A 21,797-nucleotide genomic window follows, 5' to 3' on the forward strand; every position below is an offset into this window, starting at 1 on the left:
TTATCAATCCCTAGACCTAATGACCAAAAATGAATTTTGTCTGCTAAAGGACTAGACCTTGACTGTTATGGACTTTTTGATTATTTGACACAAAGACATAAGCCAGCAGGAACCAGACATGAGGGGAGATGACTAGCATGACCTTCTCCATCAGATCATGGCATGCCCCTAGCAGAATGCAGCTGAGTGAATGGAGCGGGACACCTAAAAATGAAATGCATAAAGAGTTTTGATCTATGATGGAGGACTGACCAGACCGACTCTAACATTGGCTCCAATGGGGGACGGTAGCTCCTTGGAGGTGCCAAGAACAGCAGATCTCTGGAGGAGCTAGACAGTGCCTTTTGTCCATTAGGCTATCGAGTCATCATTTCGACTACAACACAGGACTCTGACTTATTTATGAAACTGAAATGACCAAGAAATTGACTCAATCTTGACATTGAAATGACTCAAAAACTAACTTGACAGACTGAAACCAAACTAAAATAAAATTGGTATTTACAATGATAGTGGAAGAAACGTTAATAACTCAGCAGTGGTACCGCTTGAGCAGTCGACCATTGATCGGCCCTCTTGGACAATCTTCCCCTTTCATTTCCTTCAGAAGAAAGGCATTCTGGCCCCTACATGCTGCAATCTTGAAAGGGCCTTTCCAAAGATTCTCGAACTTTCCGTGCTTACCTTTCTCTTCATTCCTTTCATCCCACTTCAGCACCACATCATCTAATTGAAATTTATCTGCCTTTGCTTTTCTGTCATAAATTTTCTTTATTTTCTCCTGCAATTTGGATGTGTTCTTGAAAACTTCTTCTCTTGTTTGCTGCAAGTGGACCATTTGATTCAACCTTCTCTACATGGGATCTTCTTCACTGCCAGCCTCCTGAAGAAGTCTGACTACCGGGGCAGCAAGAGAGGTGGGAAATATTGTGTCAACTCCATAAACAAGCTCAAACAGTGACATACCAATGGATTTTTTCTGACTGATCCGATCTGCCCAAAGTGCATGGACCAACCTCTTATTCTAGCTCTTTTTATTTATTTCCAACAACTTCTTGATGATGTTAACCAATGACTTATTCGAAGATTCCGCCAGTCCATTGCCTTGCGGATGATAGGCAGTTGAATGACCCAAAATGATGTGATATTTATGACAAAATTCTACCATCCTCTTTGATTTGAAAGTTGGTGCATTATCGGTGATTAACTTATTCGGACAACCAAAGCGAGACAAGATGTTATTTTCGAGAAATGAAATGATTACCACATATGTAGCTTGTTTGGTGGGTGCTGCTTCAATCAATTTTGTGAAGTAATTTGTCGTTGTGAGGATCCATCTATGCTGACCGGAAGAAGCGGGATGAATTTCACCAATGAAATCCAACCCCCACTGCTAGAAAGGAGCGCTCACCTCAATAGGCTTAAGTGGCAAAGGCTGTAATTTTTGTTTTCCTTCGAAAATCTGACATTTATGATAGCACTTGACCATCTTATATACAACAGCAAACAATGTAGGCCAATAGTACCCTACTCTCAAAATTTTATTTGCTTTTGATTTCCAAAAAAGGTGACCACCACACTCTCCTCCGTGGAAATCCTCCATGACTTTTTTTGCCTCCTCTTCCACCAAACAATTTAACAAAATGCCACCAGGATCTTTCCAATACAACGCAAAATTTAAAATGCAAAACTTGGCAGCCTTCAATTTGAGTGTTCTCGCTTTGTTTATAGTCATGCCGGGTAGTGGTGACAAATTTTTAAGCATGTACATTATATCTGAATACCATGGGGATAGAGAAAACATTTCAGATACCTGAATGGATGATATTTCCTCATTCTCATCGGACATAGCAACGATTAGATTTATGTCCAAGGCATGCAAGTTTGATTTGGCCTTTAACTTTGCCAACCCCTATCCTTTGACCAGCTTTGTGGGCTTTATTTCCACATCATATTCCAGCAGGGCTGCAATCCATTTGCCTCTTCTTCCTTCCGGATCGGTCTGCACTAGAACATCTTTTACAACAGCGTTAGGAACATAGGCCAAAATATGAGAATGTAGAATATATACCTAGAAATCCTTCAATGCCTTCACCAGTGCTAGGGCTTGCTTCTCAATGATGTTGTACTTTAAAGCTGCATCTCTTATAGCCCTGCTGAAGAATGCTATGGGTCTTTTGTGATCATCTCTTTTCTGCAATAATACTACTGCCATAGTGTGCTCTGAAGCAAATGAAAACAATATGAAATCCTGAGTGTAGTCCGGGCTGACTAGAACTGGAGCTGAAGAAAGGGCCAATTTGACCAAATTGAAAGATTTTACAGCCTCCTCTGTCCATTTCACTTGGCTGTCCTTCTTAAGCATATTGGTCATCTCTCTTAAGTGTTCAGTAAGATTAGGCACAAAGCGACGCAGAAAATTCATCTTACCATTGAACGATTGTATCTCTTTTTTATTTCGGGGCAGATCGATTTGCTGAATTTCTTGCACACGTGCTGGGTCAATACGAATGCCATCCTTTGAGATAACGTGCTCAAGTAATTTGCCTTCCTCCATGGCGAACAAGCTCTTCTTCGGATTCAGTGATAAACCATATTTTCTACCCTTTTGAAAGACAGTTTTTAGATGATGCATGTGCTCTTCATCAGATTTGGAAAACACCGTCAAATCATCCAGATACACCACCAAAAACACATCCTTCTCATTTTCAAAAGCCAAGTCCATTGCACGTTGAAATGTGGCACTTGCATTCTTTAAATCGAAAGGCATTTTGGCGTAATGAAAGGTTCCCCATGGAGTGGTGAATGCTGTTTTGTCTCGGTCATCCTCATGGATAGAAATTTGGTTATATCCGAAATAACCATCAAGTAGTGACATACAAGATGCCCCCACTACTCGCTAAAGTATATGGTCCATCTTGGGCAGTTAATAGTTGTCCTTCAATGAAACTTTATTGAGATTTCTGAAATCAATGCACAAGCGGATCTCACCTATCTTCTTTCGTACGGGCACCAAGTTAGAGATCCAATCTGAAAATCTGATGGGCACAATGATACCTGACTTGTACAACCTGTTTACCTCCTTTTCAATAGATGGCAGCAACTTTGGATTTATCCTTCTCAGCTTCTGTCTGAATGGTTTTTGATTGGGCTTGATGGGTATAGTGTGCTGAATTATATTGGTATCATAGGTCTTTAAGTCAGAATAATCCCAAGAAAACACATCTGCAAATGAAGCCATCAAACTAATATATTTGTCCTTGATCTTTGGCGGCAATGCTTTGGACAATTTTACCAACTTAGGATCGGCAGCTGTTCCTATGTTGACCTCTTCTACACCCTTCTCTGTTGGCTGCAATGTTGGCTTGCGGGCTACATCACCTTGATCAAAAAGTTCTTCTAGAGGTATCAAGCCTTTAGGAATAATGTTATTCTTCAGCTGCAACACGTCCATTTTATTGATCTACACTTCATTTGTACCATTCCCTTTTCCATCGTCATTTTCTACATCGATTGAGGTTTCTTTGAAATTGCCTTTGTTTTGCAGAAAATCATTAATTTCCTCATAATCTTGAAACACTTGCCAATATCTCTAATTGTCTGGAATGGTTGGACGATGTTTGACATGGATTTCAAATTTATTGCTTGAGTTCATTGGGATCTTCAAAATACTTGCTGCCTTGGCAAGAACGTTAGCAATACTATTTTGTATACGAGGAACACATGTCGGGGTGTATTCTGAAAATAATTTTAGGATGTTTAGAACTACATTACAGTAGGCCTGCATCCTAGGATGCTTTGCTTGATACTCGCCTCTGACCTACTTTATTACCAATTCGGAGTCGCCATATACCGAAATCCTCTTAGCATTCAGCTTTTTAAGAATATTCAGGCCAGCAATCAGAGCTTCATACTCAGCTTCATTGTTTGAACACTCAAAAGCCAACTTGTAAGAGCAAACCCTCATGCTACTAGGCACTTTGTTTGGGGCAGAGAAAGGACTGTGTACCCAAATTCCAATTCCAGCGCCATCATTTCCCACTGCTCCATCAAAATCCATGGTCCACAAACCTTCTTCCTCCTCTTGTAAGTGCTGGAAATATGTTTGTTGTGCCTTGTCTGCTTGTTGTCCATTACTTTCAGCTGATTTCCCAACAATGTTCTACTATTCTTGTCCTTCTTTCTTTAAAATTTCTCTGAAATTTTCTGTTATTTCTAGAATATCATCTACTTCTACTACCTGACTATCTATATCAGTTAAACTATCTGAATACAAAACAAAAGACTCTAAATCTGTATGTACATAGTTAATTGGATGATTTATTGGTTTCTCCTTACTGGTGATCATATATTTCATTTTTTGTTCCCGATACAATTTCCTCATTTTTCCAAACACCGGAATAGTTGCATAGGAGAAATCTAGCAGTAGTGTCCCTTTCAATTTCGCTACCCAAGACCTGGAAAGAAGAATGCCAAACCTTGGAGGAATATCTGCTACCACAACATCCATCAAAACATTTTTCATGGGAAGCTGATCCAAACTCACAACCAAGTCTTTGATGAGTCCTATACATCTCACTCTGCTAGAATCAAATGAATAGAGATCGTGGTATTGCCGGGTGATGTCCAGACCGAGCTTATCCATGATAGCCTTGGGCATGAGATTGTGAGAGGCTCCGGAATCGAACATGGCATTATGTAACACAAAATCATGCAATCTTAAACTGATGTAAAAGGGTGGCACATCACTATCAGGAGACTCACCATTCGATGCTGGCCCAAAAATCATTTCACGCTGATCGTCTTCAACATTCACCATGTCAGACATTGGGTCCAAATTCAACATCTTAGATATTTGTCCTCTATAACTGTTGTTCTTCATTATTTTAGTCAAGGGGATGGATACCTTTAACTTAGAAATCTCATTCTCTAAGTTAAAAGCGGAACTTGTTTCTACCTCCTTGACTGGGATTTCTTTCCTTTCCTTTTCTTTTGATGCGGCTTGTTGATGTGATTGTTCTGCTGATTTTGATTTACTGCTCTCCGGACCAACCGCCTCTTTTCCTTTTCTTTGTGTAGCTAGTGAATCATTATTTGCTGTTTCAACCTCCTTCTTTTTCTGAATTGGTTTGGCTGGAACATCTCTGTTTCTAAGTGAATATCGTTGCTGCTTTGCGGACAGAGCATTCATATACCCCCTTTGATACTCCTTTGATTCTTCTTGTAAAACAATGTCACTAGCTAGAATGAAATCCGTGTCTTTGTGTGCAACTGAACTCACCGCACACTCTTCTTCTTCGGTAAGGTAAGTAGGCAGCTCATCTGGAGTAAAGAGGTGGTTTTCTTCACCTATTACATTCCCGTCTTCATCTGACTCCGGTCCATGCACAAAATTCTACTGCAAAGGTGTCTGTACTGGCTGTTGTGCTGCCTGCTTTTGGGTTTGCTGATCTCTCTATCTTATTCTATATTGTGGTTGCTGCTGGCCACGGAAGTTAGGATTCCTAAATTGTGGCTCAGGCTTGTCGAGCTTCACCCTTTCAAGCATCTGCTCTACCTTTTTGAGTAATTGATCCATTGAAGAAGACTCTTCCTTAACAGTGACTTTCTTTTTTGATTTCGCTCTAGCTCTCTTGGACAACAGATTTGCTTCAACGCTGATAGCAATTTTCTGCATGTCTTCCATTGTGGCCGGTTCTCTCTATCTTAATTGGTAGGACATGTCAGCATCACAACCATCCGGAAATTTCATCATAGCTAGTCCCACGGGTGTCTTTAGATGATCTGGAATTTCATTGTAAACTGCATTGAATCTAATACAATAATCTTGGACCGACTCACCAGCGTTTCGTTTGATTTGCTCATATTTAGCCAGAATTTGAAGGGGATTCTTTTTCACTTCCCATCGGTTTAAAAATTGTCTTTGTAGTTTAGCCAAGGTAGTGATACGTGCTGTCGGCAAACCTCTGAACCATTTCCTCACTTCACCTGCAAATGTCTGTAAAAAGAGTCTCATTGCCACATTCTCTGCATCTATCTCATGAAGTTCAGAGAAGTCTGCCATTTTTTCTACATGCTGCTGAGTAGTAATGCTGTTAGGAGTGCCATCAAAAAACGGGATTTTACTTTGATAATCCGCAGGCATATCATATAGAACTTGGGGCAGAAAAAGGGGTGTGAAACGGGTAGCCATCACTCTCGGTGGATTTGGCCTCGGAGGTGTTGGAGGAGTGTGCACAGTTTGTAAGGGGCTGGCAATTGGAGTTTGAGGTTGTGCCGCAATATAATTATCAATTAATCGATTAGCTCTTTCTATTTATAGATCTACAAGAAATTGAGGATTGGAGACAGTATAATCAACAACCCTTTCATATTTAGACTCAAATAATGATATTTCAAACCGTTCGTCAAACTCAAGCTCTTCAAGATACTCAAAAATGTTAGGACATGAATGGGATTTGAACACAGGAGTTATGGTGCTTTCTTGACGAAGGAGTCTTGGAATCAAATTGGGGTTTTCATAAATGTGAGGAGGATCCGGGTCTGGATTGGCTCTGGTATATCGTCTCGAAGCCAGCATGCTATTGAGAAAAATCACAGGACACAACCAACTTACTCAGCCTATCCAATCCTAAGCTCATCATCTGGAAGCTTAGAATTATTATGAAACAAGGGGATTTGATTTCAGTTTTGTCCCCAGTGGAGTCGCCACTATGTTAGCACCTAAATCTGCCCTAGGCTGAAGGAAGGCAAAATTCAGGGTAACCACAAACCACGCTCAGTCTGGTAGCTAGCCCTACCAGAACAGGAGAGGGCTCTCTCCAAGTCACGCTCAGTGAATAGATAAGCAAAAAACGGTCTGAGATGACTTACAATGAAATATTGATCTTAGGCTAGTAAGTGAATATGGATACAAGAAACAATTTTTTATGAATGACCGAGCTTCTGGGATGGTATGGGACCAACGGTCAGCAAAGAACAGAGAATTTAATACAAAGGCACAGATTACTTCATGAGGCAAGGTAGGCGGAAAGTGCAGCAATTAGTTTGGAATAACGCGGAACAGAGAGATTGCTGAGGAGTGTGAAAAGGGCATAGGAACATGAATCCTTTTCAATAGAAGAAGAACACTGAACATGAAATTTTCCCACAAGCAGAGCAATAAAATTGAATTCTACCTAATCTCACTCAGAAAATTTCACTGGAAATTAACATGAATTGAATTATGAAACATAACGAAATACATATGAAAACATAAGAGACACATTTGCTACACTCACAACCACAAGAATCTCATGAAATAGAGCCACTTCCTTCATTAATTCTCTGTCAAAAATACTCAGTGAAGAAACAGAGTTTCTTTCCCACAGTCTCCCAGAAGTTACAAACTAACCAACCCTTTGCAAATAGCTTACATACAATATATAGAATGTGCCATGAAGAGATAGAACGCCCAAGGGTTGGGGAGTTACTTGAATCATTACAAAATGTAGATGAAGAGCCAATCATCAGCTACAGGTGCAGCGCTACAAACATGACATTTGGCTTGGGTGACTATTTCCCTTCCTTCGCCACTTGGATAGAAGCCCATCTGGAGATAAAATGCTTTAGATGCTGCCTTTGGTGCCAAAAAAATGAAGTGCAGATGAGCGGGCCCACTTGGAGAAGTCATGAATCGAAATTTCGTGAAACGGAACCAAATTTGGCAATTTTTCCTTTGTGCGCCGCGACATTTTCTCTGTGCACCGCCCTACTTTGGGGCCTATTTTGGGGCACTTGCAGGTGTCCAAAATGTGCCCAAGTGGGCTTGTTGGAAAGCCTGTCCTATATAATTTCTAACCCCACTAGAATTTTTGAATTTGGTGCTCATTTTCCCCTCCAAATCTCTATTCTCCCAAGATTGCTTCTCGTGTGTCAAAAAAGGGGCAGAGAGGCCATTTTTTGAGTGTTTTTGACGTCTTGGAGACTCATATCTTGCCAAAATTTCTTGTCTGAGCACCAGTAGTCGTGATTTTCCATGTTGAATCCAAAAATGCAAACCATTCCTCATTTGGAGCTCCTGATTTTTAGCGCCGCGCCACTGGGAGAAAAAACCTGTGTTTTGCCCAAAAATTTGTCATGTGACCAAAATTTCCCCAAATTCCTTGAAATTTGGGTTGGAGGTCCTCTATGAAGTGCTATGCTGTGCCAAGGAAGCTTCAGCCAAGATTCGAAGCTAATCTTGCTCTTTTTCCTCTTTTGCCTCTTTTGTTTCTTTGCTCAATTTTGCCTTCAAGCTCCTTATCCAGGCCCTTGCACTCATGTTTTGTGCCCTGTAATGATAAACCATCCTCCTCAGTATGGTTTTGTCTCTGTTGGCCTTCTCCAGCAGTCTCTCCAGGTGGATGTTGACTCTCTCAAGATTGGCCTCCCGGTCCTCATTGATCTCTTGCTCCAATGGCATGAGCTCAACTCCTCTCCTTTGTGCAGCTTGGCGATGCTCACGAATGTTTTGTAGCTCCATGATAGTTCGCTGATCCTCAAGCTGTTTGTTTCTCTGCTCCAGGTACTTCATGTTCCACTTGGCCCTCTCCAAGTCAAGGGATAAGGCCTCAATCACTAATTGCTCCTCTTGGATGATCTCTCTAAGCTCTGCGTTTGTAGGTTCTGTATCTGTCTCATCATCATGAAGGAGAACGAATTTTGTCTCTCGATCACCTGATGGCTCACCTGAAGGCCCCTCATCATGCACTAGCTCCTTAACTCTGCCCTGCTCCTGTGATGCTGATGTCAGAAGCGGGGCCCCTTCCACCCCGAGTGGAGATAACGCTCGCTTTGCTGCTGCAAATAAGGGCCTACTGCCTTTCTGATAGGTGATGAATACTGGCATAGTAGCAGTCTCATGGCACTCATACTGATGTGAAGGGCCACCCATCTCATGATCTGCCTCTGATACTACCTGTGGAGTGTTGAAGAAGTCACGGGAGATGAAGTCCTCCCAAGCAATACCCTGCAATCCCAACTGATGATCCACCAAAATCCGGATAAGAGCAAAGTGATAAACATTGTTCAGCTGCTGCCGAGGGGTCTTATGCTACATGAAATTTTTCATCCTCTCTATGTTCCCACAAATGAAAAATCGGAGGTTCATCATTCGCACCCTGGTAAAGTGAATGAGCAACCTAATGTGATAGGCATAAAGGCGAGATAACCTCCCCTCACAACTGAAATACTTCATGATCAATTTCATGAGCAGAGCATACTCATCTCTCAAAAATCTGAATGGGAAAACTCTTGTGAGCTGACTCAAACAACTGGCCTTAATGTAAGGCTCATAATGGTGCCTCTCCACCTTCTTCTTCTTATGCCACTATTCTCCAACATTTGGTATGCTTGTTGCCACTGATATGGTTTCGGGTGTCAATGTGAAAGTGACCCCGGCCAAGATAGACTGACCTCCATGTAGGTGAAGTGCAAAAAGACGGGCCAACTCATGATGAACTTTGACATTTTCCACCCTTTGACAAAATTCAAAACATGCTAGGTGCTGGAAACATGACATAGAAAGAGGGCATGCCTGCAACTCAGTGAGGGTGTTTGGCTCATCTCTAACATGTTTGCCACTCCGGTGATGTCTCCTGGGGGCCTGTTCTCCTGAAGCTGTATCACTATGGGTTTCCTCCTCATACTCTGATGGAACCTCGAATGCCATGACTGCTATTTTATAAACTAAATTTAGGCTGCCCCTTTGGTGATGGTGAAAGCTAGGTTGTTTTGATAATCTGCCACCAAAGGGACAATGAAACAAGGGAATATTAGGAGGGGAATAATATAATGGGAACAGGGATTCTAGGGAGAATTTTGTTTAGGGACATGTAGGGGGTTTGGATATTTTTGATAGGGTAGGGTTTGGGTTTTGGGCAAGGTAGGGTTTTAGGGTTTGTATTGAGTAATGGGAGGAGGGGTAAGGGAATATGAGTTTGGTATTGTTAGGGTAGTGATAGTAGGAAGAATGCGATAGGGGAATAAGGAACAGGGGTAGGGTAGGGAAAATACCTTGGCAGCAATAACACTGTTACACAACCCTAGCAAGATGATTTCTTGGTGTCCTTTTGTGGTTGCTTTAAGAAATTTTTGCATTCAATCATGGGCATAAAACCATCATATCTTTACCAAATTTGATGCATAAGTGAGTTTAGGTAGCCTACCTTGCAATTAGAGTGTCTTCACAAAAAATTTGGGTGAGTTTGACAATTTCTGGGCGCTTTGTCTCTGTGCGCCGCGCTCCGGGTGTGCGCCGCTCGCAAATCCCAATGCGCCACACTCCGGTTGTGTGCCGCGCTGGTTATAAGTTTTCACTGTGGGTGGGTTCTGTGTGCGCCGCACCCTGTGTGTGCGCCGCGCCCCTGCCTGTGTGCGTCGCGCCCCTGTAATCACCTCCAAACTGCTCCAAACCACGCAATTGCTCGCTCCACGACCTTGCAACGTTTTTCCTATGCCTTGATTGCACAATGAGTTTGATTTGTAATGGAAACTTGTGTATAAGACTTGGAGGTCATGATTAAATTTACTTTTTCAAAAAACACACTTTTCTAATGTCATGTTTGGCACTTTTTTCACTGACTTTAAAACAACCCTGATTTTCACTTTTTCTCTAAATTTTGGCTCAAACGATGAAATTTTTGACACTTTTTGCAGGGATTGCGTGACAGAGCATTTGGCCACAGAAACCATGAATGCACTTGAAGAAATCAACTGTCGATCCTTTTGAAAATTTTGTCACAAATGGCACTGTTTGACTTTTCTTCAAATAGAGTTTTCAAGAACAGTCGAAGTTTATCAATATGATGATGAAACTCTGCGGATCATTACTTTCCAAGAGCATCACTTTGGCCTCCATGGCTTTACTGGACATATTTAAAGACTAAATTGATCAATCCCTAGTCCTAATGACCAAAAATGACTTTTGTCTGTTAAAGGACCAGACCTTGACTGTTATGGACTTTTTTGATTATTTGACACAAAGACATAAGCCAGCAGGAACCAGACATGAGGGGAGATGACTAGCATGACCTTCTCCGTCAGATCATGGCATGCCCCTAGCGGAATGCAGCTGAGTGAATGGAGCAGGACACCTAAAAATGAAATGCATAAAGAGTTTTGATCTCTGATGGAGGACTGACCAGACTGACTCTAACAGGTTGGATTGCATGTGTGCGCACAATGACATGCATGTCGCTGAATCTCTTTCATGCGATCAACAACACTGCTCACCATGTCTGCTCCACGTCAGCTCCTAGGATGGATCTTTAACTTGCACGTTTCCAGTTTCATCCATGAGTGCATGTTGTGCCCACTATTGTTCATGTTCCTGCTGCAACTTATTTGTATGTCTGTGCAGCTTCATGTTATTCCTGAGTTGTTGCTTCATTAGATGCAACTCCTTCTTTGTTCCATTCTCTATATTCATGCGATCTTCATGTCGTGCTATCACCTCATATCCTGAGTCTCCAAATTTGCTTTCATTATCAGTGGATCTTCTTGATCTTGCAACTTTGTTTCGCCTCTGTGTTGTCAACAACCTTCCTCGTGCATTCATTGCATTTGCTACATTCAATGTGTTCATTACATTTGGTATGCTACCTTCAATTTTTGTTCATGATGCTGCTTGTTGTGATATCTTGATGTTCTTGCCTACAAACAACTTGATATCTTCATGAGTAGGCAAGATCATAAAAATTTGATCGACTACATCTCCAGGCATGCTCCAGACATTGTCTTCGACTTTGCCCTCTTGGAAACCATTGTACCTACACTGCTAAGAGGCAGATGACTACCTACAATACCCGGAGACATGGAAACACTCATGGAAAGCAATCTGTCAGTTGAAAACCAAACTAAACTTGAGGACTGACTTGCAACATACCTGTGTGACTGATCATGAAGGTTCTGCAATTTCAGCCCGGAGTTTAGGAGACTGACTTCCAAGACTACACGAGGTAGAGTCTGGGCTGGTGGGAGACTGACAGACTACTAAAACTATGCAATGCACAGTCCAGTCTAGCCACTGACTGCTAGAATTGCGCAATGCGCAATCTCAGCTGGCAATGGTTGCAGGCTCAATGACTACATTACGCAATTTTCTTGGCCAGTAGTCACTGTCCCTCAAGATTGCACAAAGAAAGCCTAAGGAACAATTACTGGGCAGAAATGCACATTTCTGGAGATGAAGGTAGAGCCTTCCCACTCAGGATTGTGCAATACTATCTTGTGTGGCAAAGTTTGGGCCGAGGTTGGCCAGACTCACCGATGGGCAACTGAATGCGAATGTGACTGTGAATGCATGTTGATATTGAGTGTAAGAATAAGTGAATTATCATGCATGCAAATGGTGAATGACAGATTCAAAAAATGGAACAACATGCATGTGGGTGAGGTGAGTCACCAATCAGCAACTATTTGCGAAAAATAGTTTCATGCATGCGACAATAGTGAGATGTTGGCGAAAAATGAAGCGGTGCTAAGACAAGTTAAAATACATGTAAATGACAACAAGTATTCAAATAAATAAAGAAAACAATACTCATACAAGAAAAAACACAAAAAGAGACAGAAATGCAACACAAGGCATGGGAAGCGGGTTTACCCCAAACCAGTTGAGATGAATGTGCCGATTGCTCCTAGATGTGATGTGGGATGTCAGAGCTACAAGGTTGATGTGAGGAATGAGCTCTACAACATTTGGTTGATGAGTTTCGATAACATGGAGGTTGTGACGCACATGCCACAAATATAGGGAAGGCGACACTTAGTGGGAGGTTCTAAAATTATCCTTGCATGTAACCTCCACTTACTAAACATAGATCCCTAAAAAAAGGGATGCCTTTGCATGCTTCCTTGGGAGAAGCAACCAATGCATGCAAGTTTGTTTTGATCGGTCCCAGAGGGAACCAGTCAACTCAACTGCACATGCAAGAGTTTGTTCGACTTCTTGAAGGAAATGCACATTTTTGGCTTGGAGTTGGGCTGACTGCCCAGGATATTTGTGCGCTTTCTGGGCAGAGCCACTGACTGCTGCCCAAATTTGCGCAAATTTTGGGTTGAGTAGCCCTACTAGGGAAAATTGTGCAATTCCTGCTCGGAGTGTTGACTAGCAGAATTGTGCAATCTTGGAGCCCAGCAGGTTGCCAGACAAGATTGCTCAATTTCTGGAGGGAAGGTTGGTTTCCCTCCAAAAATGCACAATTTTCTTGGGGAAGCTACTCAGCCTAGAGTTGGACCAAGTCCGGGTAAACAACCTGTGAGGGGAATGCATCAAGCTACGATCGATAAGTTGCCTTTGTACAAGAAAAGCATTGAAGCTTGTGAACCTGATGAAGTAAGAAAAACTGTTGTGAAGGTTTTTTGGGAGGCTCCAAAATGAAGCTAAGGCAAAATTTTGGAGGGTGGTTGTAGCCTCTACAACAATAATATAGTAAGATTGTTGGTTTATAAAGATTCTAAATTTGTATGCAAGTTGGAGTGAATAATTAGCATTGGATTTGAGTGGAGAGCCTTTCAATTGATATGTTTGAAGTTTTCCTCTGCAGTTAGTGCATTTGAATTTAAGAGGTGTTCCATAACTATATTTTAATCTTATTCTTCATTATTTTGGATTTACACAAGGAGTTTTCAACAACATTGTGCATAACATTCTAATACGTTTGATTTCATGAGTTCTGCATGGAGTGAGAGTGTGTTTGTCTTGCACTTTGAGAGGATTATCTTGGAACTTAATTGTCTTACACTTTAGTTAATTTGAGATAGTCTTGCCTTTTGAATTGCTCAGCATAATTGATGGACAATGCTTGGGTTTCAAAATTGATTAGTAGTTAGGGTTTTCCCTCTAAATTACCTTGTTTCTTAATTAGGGTTTAATTGTTGATTGTCACTAAGGGGTTTTCCTTCCAATTTCCAATAATTAGAGTTTAATTTCAGTTGTTAATGATGAAGATTTTATTTCAGATGTTGATGAGAGTTGCAGGATTATTGTTCAAGGTTTCTAAATATTGCTTTTGATTTTGGGAATTGAATTGATCATTATTTGCAGGAATTTACAAAGAGGTTGGTGAGCAAGTTAGCGTAGGAATTTGACCTGTAAGTCACTAGGGGATCTCTCTAGCATTTAGAGTGCTATGCCCCAAAGTCCATAGAACCCATATTGACATTAAATGTTGGTCCATTCATATACCCAATATTGCACCCAACATTTTGGTTTTTTTTCCAGGGAGGCACTTAGGGGATTGACCTTGGTGGGTTGTTGCATTTGGATTGCTTCTTCACCTAGTTTTTCTTGTAATTTTTTGTTTCTATCCTGTACATTTTTCAAACTTATTTTTTAATTCCATGGGTGTTGCAAGAACCCCACCCCGCCCCCCCGGATCTATTCATCCATGTGATGATAGAATATGCCAATTGGCTTGTTGAGAACAGGAAAATGGTATTTTAAGGAATATTCCAATGATGACATATCTAATGTCGCTTGGTTCATATGTCTGGGATGCAGATAGAGAGGACTTACTTGAGTTCTTATTTAATGAAAAAGCAAAGAATGCAATTCTAAGTGGATTATCTAAATTGAAATTTGTTAGATTTATCCACTGCAAAACTATGAAAAAATGTGGGATAAGTTGAAGAAAAAATATGTAGGTGATGATAAGGTAAAACATGGAAAATCACAAGTCTATAGAATGTGACTTCAATCGTTAAAAATGAATGAGGATAAGTATATAGAAAAAACATTTCCTTAGAGTGGATGAAATAGTTAATATATGGGAGGTCTTAATGACACTACAAAGGTGTCCACTATAGTTCAAAATGTGTTGAGATCTCTTCCTTCTAGATTCAAAGTTGAGGTCTCAACCATTGAGGAGATGTATGGCCTTAAAAAATTAACAATGTATCAATTACTTGGAATGTTAACAGCATATGAAATTAGAACTGCAAAAGTTAAATCTACATCAAGGGAAGCAACATTTAAAACAAATAGGAAAACCAAAGATAACCAAAATTATTTATTTCTAGATCAGATGAAGAAGAGGTTAAGTTTCTCAGAAGAATAAAGAAAGGAACTGGAAAATATAAAGGTCATCTTTCTTTCAAGTGCTTTAGTTGTGGAAGAGTAGGTCATAGTGTATCTAAATGTCCATTCAAAAAGGGAGATAACAAAACCTGATAGAAAATAAAATAATAAATATAGGAGAGTTAAGAAGGAGAAAAATTTAAAAAAGAAAAGATTCTATACCCAAGAAGACAACAACTCCTCAAGATATAAAAATGAACAATATTTTGATGAAGAAGGGATTAATGATTTTTGTGCTCATGAAAATAATGGTTCAAGATGAAGGACAAAATTAATGAGAATTAAATGAAGAAGAAGATGAAGTAGAATTGGAAGGTGAATTAATCAGTTCTTTAGAATAAATCGATAGATATAAGAAAAAGAATAAGAAACAAAAAGATCTATTGATTAAGTATGTAAGAGAAGAAGACAAATATGAAGAGTCATCACTCATTATAAAGGTAGAGTTGGAAGAAGCGAATAAGATTGGAGGCATTTTATTGTAACAACTAAAAGAAAAAGGAAAGGAATGTGAAAAATTGGAAGAAGAGGTGGGAGAGTATTATTCCATATATTTTATGGGAAGGATGTGTGAGGGGCTTTGCAGACAGTTTGATGGGTAATCATGAGATCCTAGGGATTCAACTATAAAGTTACAGCCATCCAAAACCTTCAGCATTAGTTGTGAGCTTCAAACTAGGGTTACAACACGCTTTCACAATCTTCAATGCTATACAACCTCCCCGGTTCCCTTTTTTCAACCCTTGTTTTCATTTTACACTATAGATAGAAATATATCAGAATGCATCAATGGGTTCTCAACGAACACAATGGTTGATATGTCAGTTTCTATCATAGGGCATTCCAAGGAAGAGGAAGAATTGGTTGACTATGAACTAGAAGAAGGCGATCGATAAAATGTCTGGGCCAGTTCCTCGATGTTTAGCCATCATCAAGATGGTGACAAATCATAGGCCTGGAGAGGGATAGATATCTCCACTGAGGTTCCACTTTAGCATGAAATCTAGAATCTCACTCTATCTAGAGGGTTGGAAACCCAAACCTTAGGATTGCAACCTCTTAGTTCAGGACTACAAGGATCAACATTTTCAGGTCTTGTAGGATGGGTTGATGGTATGCTAGAATTGTCATGGGGTTCTTTAGAGGAAATTCATTCTATTAAATCATTCTTTCCTTCTACCATTCTGAGTTGCAAGTTAGAATTACAAAAATTCCTAGTGTCTCTAGCTATTTTAGAGGGAATCAAACATAGTGAAGGAATTTTGTTTCTAGAGACCTTTCCAACAACTCTTCCTATCCTGGAGCCCTTGGTCTCATTGTCTTCAGATTATTTTTATGGGATATACTAGAGTCATATATAGAATTAGAGTTGAATGACACATCTCTTGAAGCTATGGTTCTAGGGAAGAAACCCTCCCCAGTCTCAGAAGGAAAAGCATATCAAGAAGTGGGTTAGTGAAATCCAACAAGGGGAAAGAGTCATTACATCAAAAAGAATAAAAAAGATTGATTATCTGTGGTGTTGGGAGTAGACATCACCATGCATAAGGTGGAGGAAATTCTTGACAAATCATTAATATGGTGGGCAATGGGACAAAGATTTGGAATTTCAACCCTAAAGTCATGCATGGGAAAGGATATTGTGCCCATTATTAATAGTTTTGTGATGTTAGTTTTGTTGTCCAGAGGATGAGTCCAGCTTATATTCCAAGAATTACTCAATACTCTAAGGGTTAAAAAAATGTTATGGATGATTGAAACAACCCCTATTCTATTCAATTTCTAAACTCCTCTCTTCATTACAAAAAGGGAAATAATGGATTCAATTTCAATCTAGGTGCATATCCCTAGTGCCCCTCCTCAATATTGGGATGCCCTAATGTTTCAAGATATTGGGAAGTCCCTGGGAAACTATTTGGATCGTGTCTCTTCATATCTGGATATAGGAAACAATAGAGCTCTAGCACGCATCCTGGTCAACATCGACCTTACAGAGGGGTTGCCAGAGGATTTAGATATATGGATTGGAGAGAAAATAATACAATTGTTGGATTATGAAGGAATTCCTTTCCATTGCAGGCAGTTTCATAACTATGGGCATCTGGTCAAGGAATGCAATTTGTCCCTATCCAAAAAAACATTATTATCTAAAAGCAAGAATCAAGACCATGAGGATCTAAGCAAGGCATAATATTTTAGTCTAGGTGATGTGGTTGCTTAACCAAATATTGAGGGCTAGGAATTTTATGGTGAAGACAAGATGAGGATGCAAGTGGAACATGGGAACTCATCTCTAGAGGTTGTCACCATGGTGCCAACACCTGTATATAGCGCCTCGTTTCTAGCCCCATTTTAAATCCCCTTGTTTCTTCTAAATGTTATGTTTCCTTATCAAGTGGTTTATCTCATGGAATGTCACTACACCCTATGGTATCTCCCAATATTTCGTGTCTTCCCAGGTCCCCTCTTGCTAGTTTCTTCCCCTATCACTCATTTTTCTCTTGTCACCTCTCACCTATCGAACGAGGATTTGGCTCCTGTACTAGGGCCTCATCCTCTTCCCCCTTGCTTCCCCTTGCAAGGATAGATTGGAGGAAATCCATGGCAAGGATGAATATGAAGATAGGGTCAAATATGAGGCACTTTTCTAGGATGGTGGACTTGACTAGGGTGGATTTGAACCATATTTGACCTAGCCTTATTTCTTTGTTAGCGTGACCTTGTGAATCACTAGCACATACAGGTGTGTGTCTCTTTTTGAAATAAGGAAATTTCTCTTCATGATCCTAGATAAATTTTATTTTGTTGTTGATATCCTCTTTGTAATTACTTTATGATGAATAAGCATTCAAAAATATTAACCTAAGAAGAAACCATAACAAGTAATTAAAGAAGTAATTATCTGTCTAGAAGATGCTTGAAAAATCAACATCGCATCAAAGCTATGGTTGGAGAGTAGCCTTGAAGGTGTAGGATCGAAATGAAGCCAAAACAAGTTTAGGAAGAGATGCCACCGAAGTACTGTGTAACCCATGTCCTAACGAGGGTCTATCCATACAATAAAAGGGATCACAAAACGTTTTTCTATGTATAGGAGAGGGATGCCAATATTTCAAGCCTCAGAACTTATGACAAAGGGCCAAGATGGCCTTAGGATTTCTTAAAAAATGTGAAGCCTCAGAAAAATTTCATAGTAGGTCAAAATAATATCAGGATATGTTGTAGTAAGGCCAAATATATACCAAATACATACCAAATATACCATATTATTTATTCCTATGCCTTTTGATCAAGGTGACAAAGAAGGTTGAAGCCCTATAACTTAGTATTATTACAAGAATATTGAAAAGAATACCTCATTTTTGGTTGCAAGAAAGTTGAAGGCCTCATGGATAATGATATAATTCATAGGGGATTCATAAATGATTTCAGAAAATCCAAAATATCACAATTTTTTTTGGTGTAAAATTTTGTGACTTGATCAATGTTTCACAAGTCTACAAATGTGAATGTAGAATCATTGAAATATACCTTGTTTACAAGAGGTTTTTGTTGGAATTATGATACAGATGTTGTCCTTGATGGAAACTCACATAGATGATAGTTCATAGTGCAACAGGTTAACAACAAAGGATTACATATCAGACTCCAGAGGTTGAAGAAAGAGAGGTATATGCTGGTTCACTTTGTCCAAGTAGCATGTACACACAAGTACACAGAACAAAAAGAGTGTATACGTATACATGCACTCTCGCAAGAGGAAAAGCACGTACAGGTTGTAAAATCAAGGAAATTCAAGAAGAGACAATATCAGGGGTCAATACCATGGTATTAGCCCACCATATTGAGTGGAGTAACGACTATTTGATCTTGCCCAAGAATACCACGGGTCCTAAGTGGTTTTTGTCCGAGGTATTGAGAAAGGCCTAAAACCATATAAGGAGGAGAAGATCATTAGGCCAAAAAGTGTGCAAGTGAATGGGTTTATGAGGAATACTTCTATCTGAAGTATATGTTATGTTACAGGGGCTATGATTATGAGATGATCTAAAATATTTTGTGCACCTTGGATACAATGTTAGTTCAAGGTCATAAGAAATGAAATGACTTATCCTTGCATGATCTGATGTTGATTGGGCTAGATCTGAATACTAACGCATGTTTTATTCTGTAAATATTATGATCTAGGTATGACTTAAGTCTGGAATAGTTGTGAAGTTGTAAGTTAGTATTTGCAGATCTATACGCTCGTTCGCTTTGTTAAAAGCGCATATACACGCTGGTTCGACACATCAAAGTAGCGTATACATTATGAAATATGATGTTTGAAGTTGCAGTTGGTTCTAGTTTTTGTTGCAGAGTTCTGGGTTCTTCTCTGTGTTCTGGTGACAATGTTCTGAATCTTCAGATTGATTGAATGTGATTTGCTTCAGTGATGATGGGTTTTCACTGATTGGTTTTATTGCAGTGATGATTAATTTTGAGCTTCAATGTTGCTCATGGGTCCAGTATGAAAATTGGATGAAACGTGGACTTCAGATTGTGGTGTGGTGTTCCAGGAGTATCCAATCTAAAAATTTATGAAACGATGTCCCTGGAGGAAGAGTGAAGGTTGGGGCGTTCTGTAGGTCAACGCCTACGTACTAGTAAATGGATCGGCTAGTGCAAGAGCTAGGGGGTTGTAGCTCCCTTCTAGTAGAAGCTAGAGAATGAGAGAAAGTTGTAGCCTTCTACAGGTGGGTGCCTGCGTACTGGTATGAGTCTGCACCACTACAAGATTGTAAACAAGTTTTTCTTATATTAAAGGAAGACAGTAATAGGCAGTTTTTGTCCCACATTGGGTTTCAACCTTAAATCTTGGTGTTCATGTGTGTTGCTTATGTGTGATGGTTTATTCTATTATTACTGCACATGGTTACTGTTTATATCGTTAATGAAGTACTGATGCACTGATTAAAGATCAATATATGATGAATTAACTGAATCATAAGTTTGTTGGATATACATCGGTTGCGTTAAAGATAGTTGTGTGTACACGTGAGTTACCTTCATTGAAGTAGCATATATAAATTTGAGTATGAAAAGAAAAATTTATTGATTTGATAAATATTGTTTCACCCCCCCCCCTGCCAGTATTATTTCCAACAATTTTGAGCATAAAAGTGAAAGCTCACAAGTTATATACCACATTGAATTATTTTGTGTAAACTTTTGAACAAGATCAAATGTTAGAAGGAAAAATTGAAGAATTTGAGTCACTTAATAAGGAGTTTAGTAGGTGTCTCTGTGGAATAAGAAGGAAAATAAGTTTGCAAAGATATTAGACTGAAGACAAGCAACGATGTTCAAAATGAGTATGAGGACTAGGAAGTTAAACATGTAAGGAGATCAGAAAAACAATAATGTTTATGGTTTTGAAAGGTATGTATCATCACTAAATTTACTAGTAGTGATTTTTGTTAAGATCAAACTCCTTTGGCAACATTCTTTAAGACTATGTGTATCAACATAGCTATTAAAATTCAGTAGCAAGATCTGTATCCAATTTTCTCCTTGGAACTATTGATATCTAGTTCAATAAAGTAATGTTAAATCTCAGTGTATCTTGGATATTGAAAACTCATGGAGAATTAATCATGGGACTATAAATTATTATTGAAGAAATGACAACGATGAATGCTCAAAAAGATGTGAAATTTAGTAATGTATTAAGAGGTTAAAGTTGTGCTCTTCCTTGAAGATATTGCAAAGTATAATTGAAGGTTAGTTTTAGGATGTTTTCGAAAAAATATTAATGTGAAAAGAAACGTTGACTTTAAGGTTTTTGGATATTGAAAACTTCATTTCATCTAATGACAAAGAGAAAAGTATGCATCTCATATTAAGACTCATTGGTTGTCTCTAATGTTATGATTGAGGAAGAACATCTAGTAAGTGAACTATAATATTTTTTGTTCCATTACTTGTATGGAATGTTGTTAGAAATATGGTTATCACTAAGAGATATCCTCTTTGAGCCAGAGGAAGTTAAAATGAGGCATTAGAATGTTCATGTGCAAGCAATATTGTAAGGTTTCTTGAGCCTAGAAGACAAATCATTTCCCTTGATAACCCTTATTCAACTTTGAGAAGTTTGGTCACAACCAAGAAGAATTTTTGTTGAGACAAAATAAACATTGAATGAAAGGAATTGCAGAAAAAATACTTTAAAGGCCAAATATCTCTTGATAAGGTCAAATCATGTGTAGATATAGTACTACATTGTCACTACTATAACTAGCCAAGGACATAAATGATTAAAGACATGTTATATTAAAGTTCTTGAATGAATTTTTATTGATATCATATACATTTTTGTTGAATATATTACATGGTATTTAGTTGTTGAGATCTAATGCTTAGCCTAGAATGCTAAAGTCCATTGAATGAAGACACATCTCTAAAAACAAAGTGTTGTCGCAGCTACAATAATTTGGAGGGACCAAAGAAAATTATTAGATGCAACATCCTTTATTGATTGATGATAATGATGGGAATTTATGACTTGATTTGGTCACTGGAGGCGATGAAAAAAACAACGGAACTGTGAATGAATAGCTAGGGTTTCAGGTTTCTGAGATCCATGGAGGCACGCAAAGGGGGGAGCTCCACTCCCTCCTACAGGCAGGTAGTGGCTAGTCGCGGTAAGAAACCTTTA

Source organism: Pinus tabuliformis, chromosome Q (genome assembly GCF_031772625.1).
Source record: "Pinus tabuliformis cultivar Carrire ecotype Pingquan chromosome Q, CPIR1, whole genome shotgun sequence".
Lineage (NCBI taxonomy): Eukaryota > Viridiplantae > Streptophyta > Pinopsida > Pinales > Pinaceae > Pinus > Pinus tabuliformis.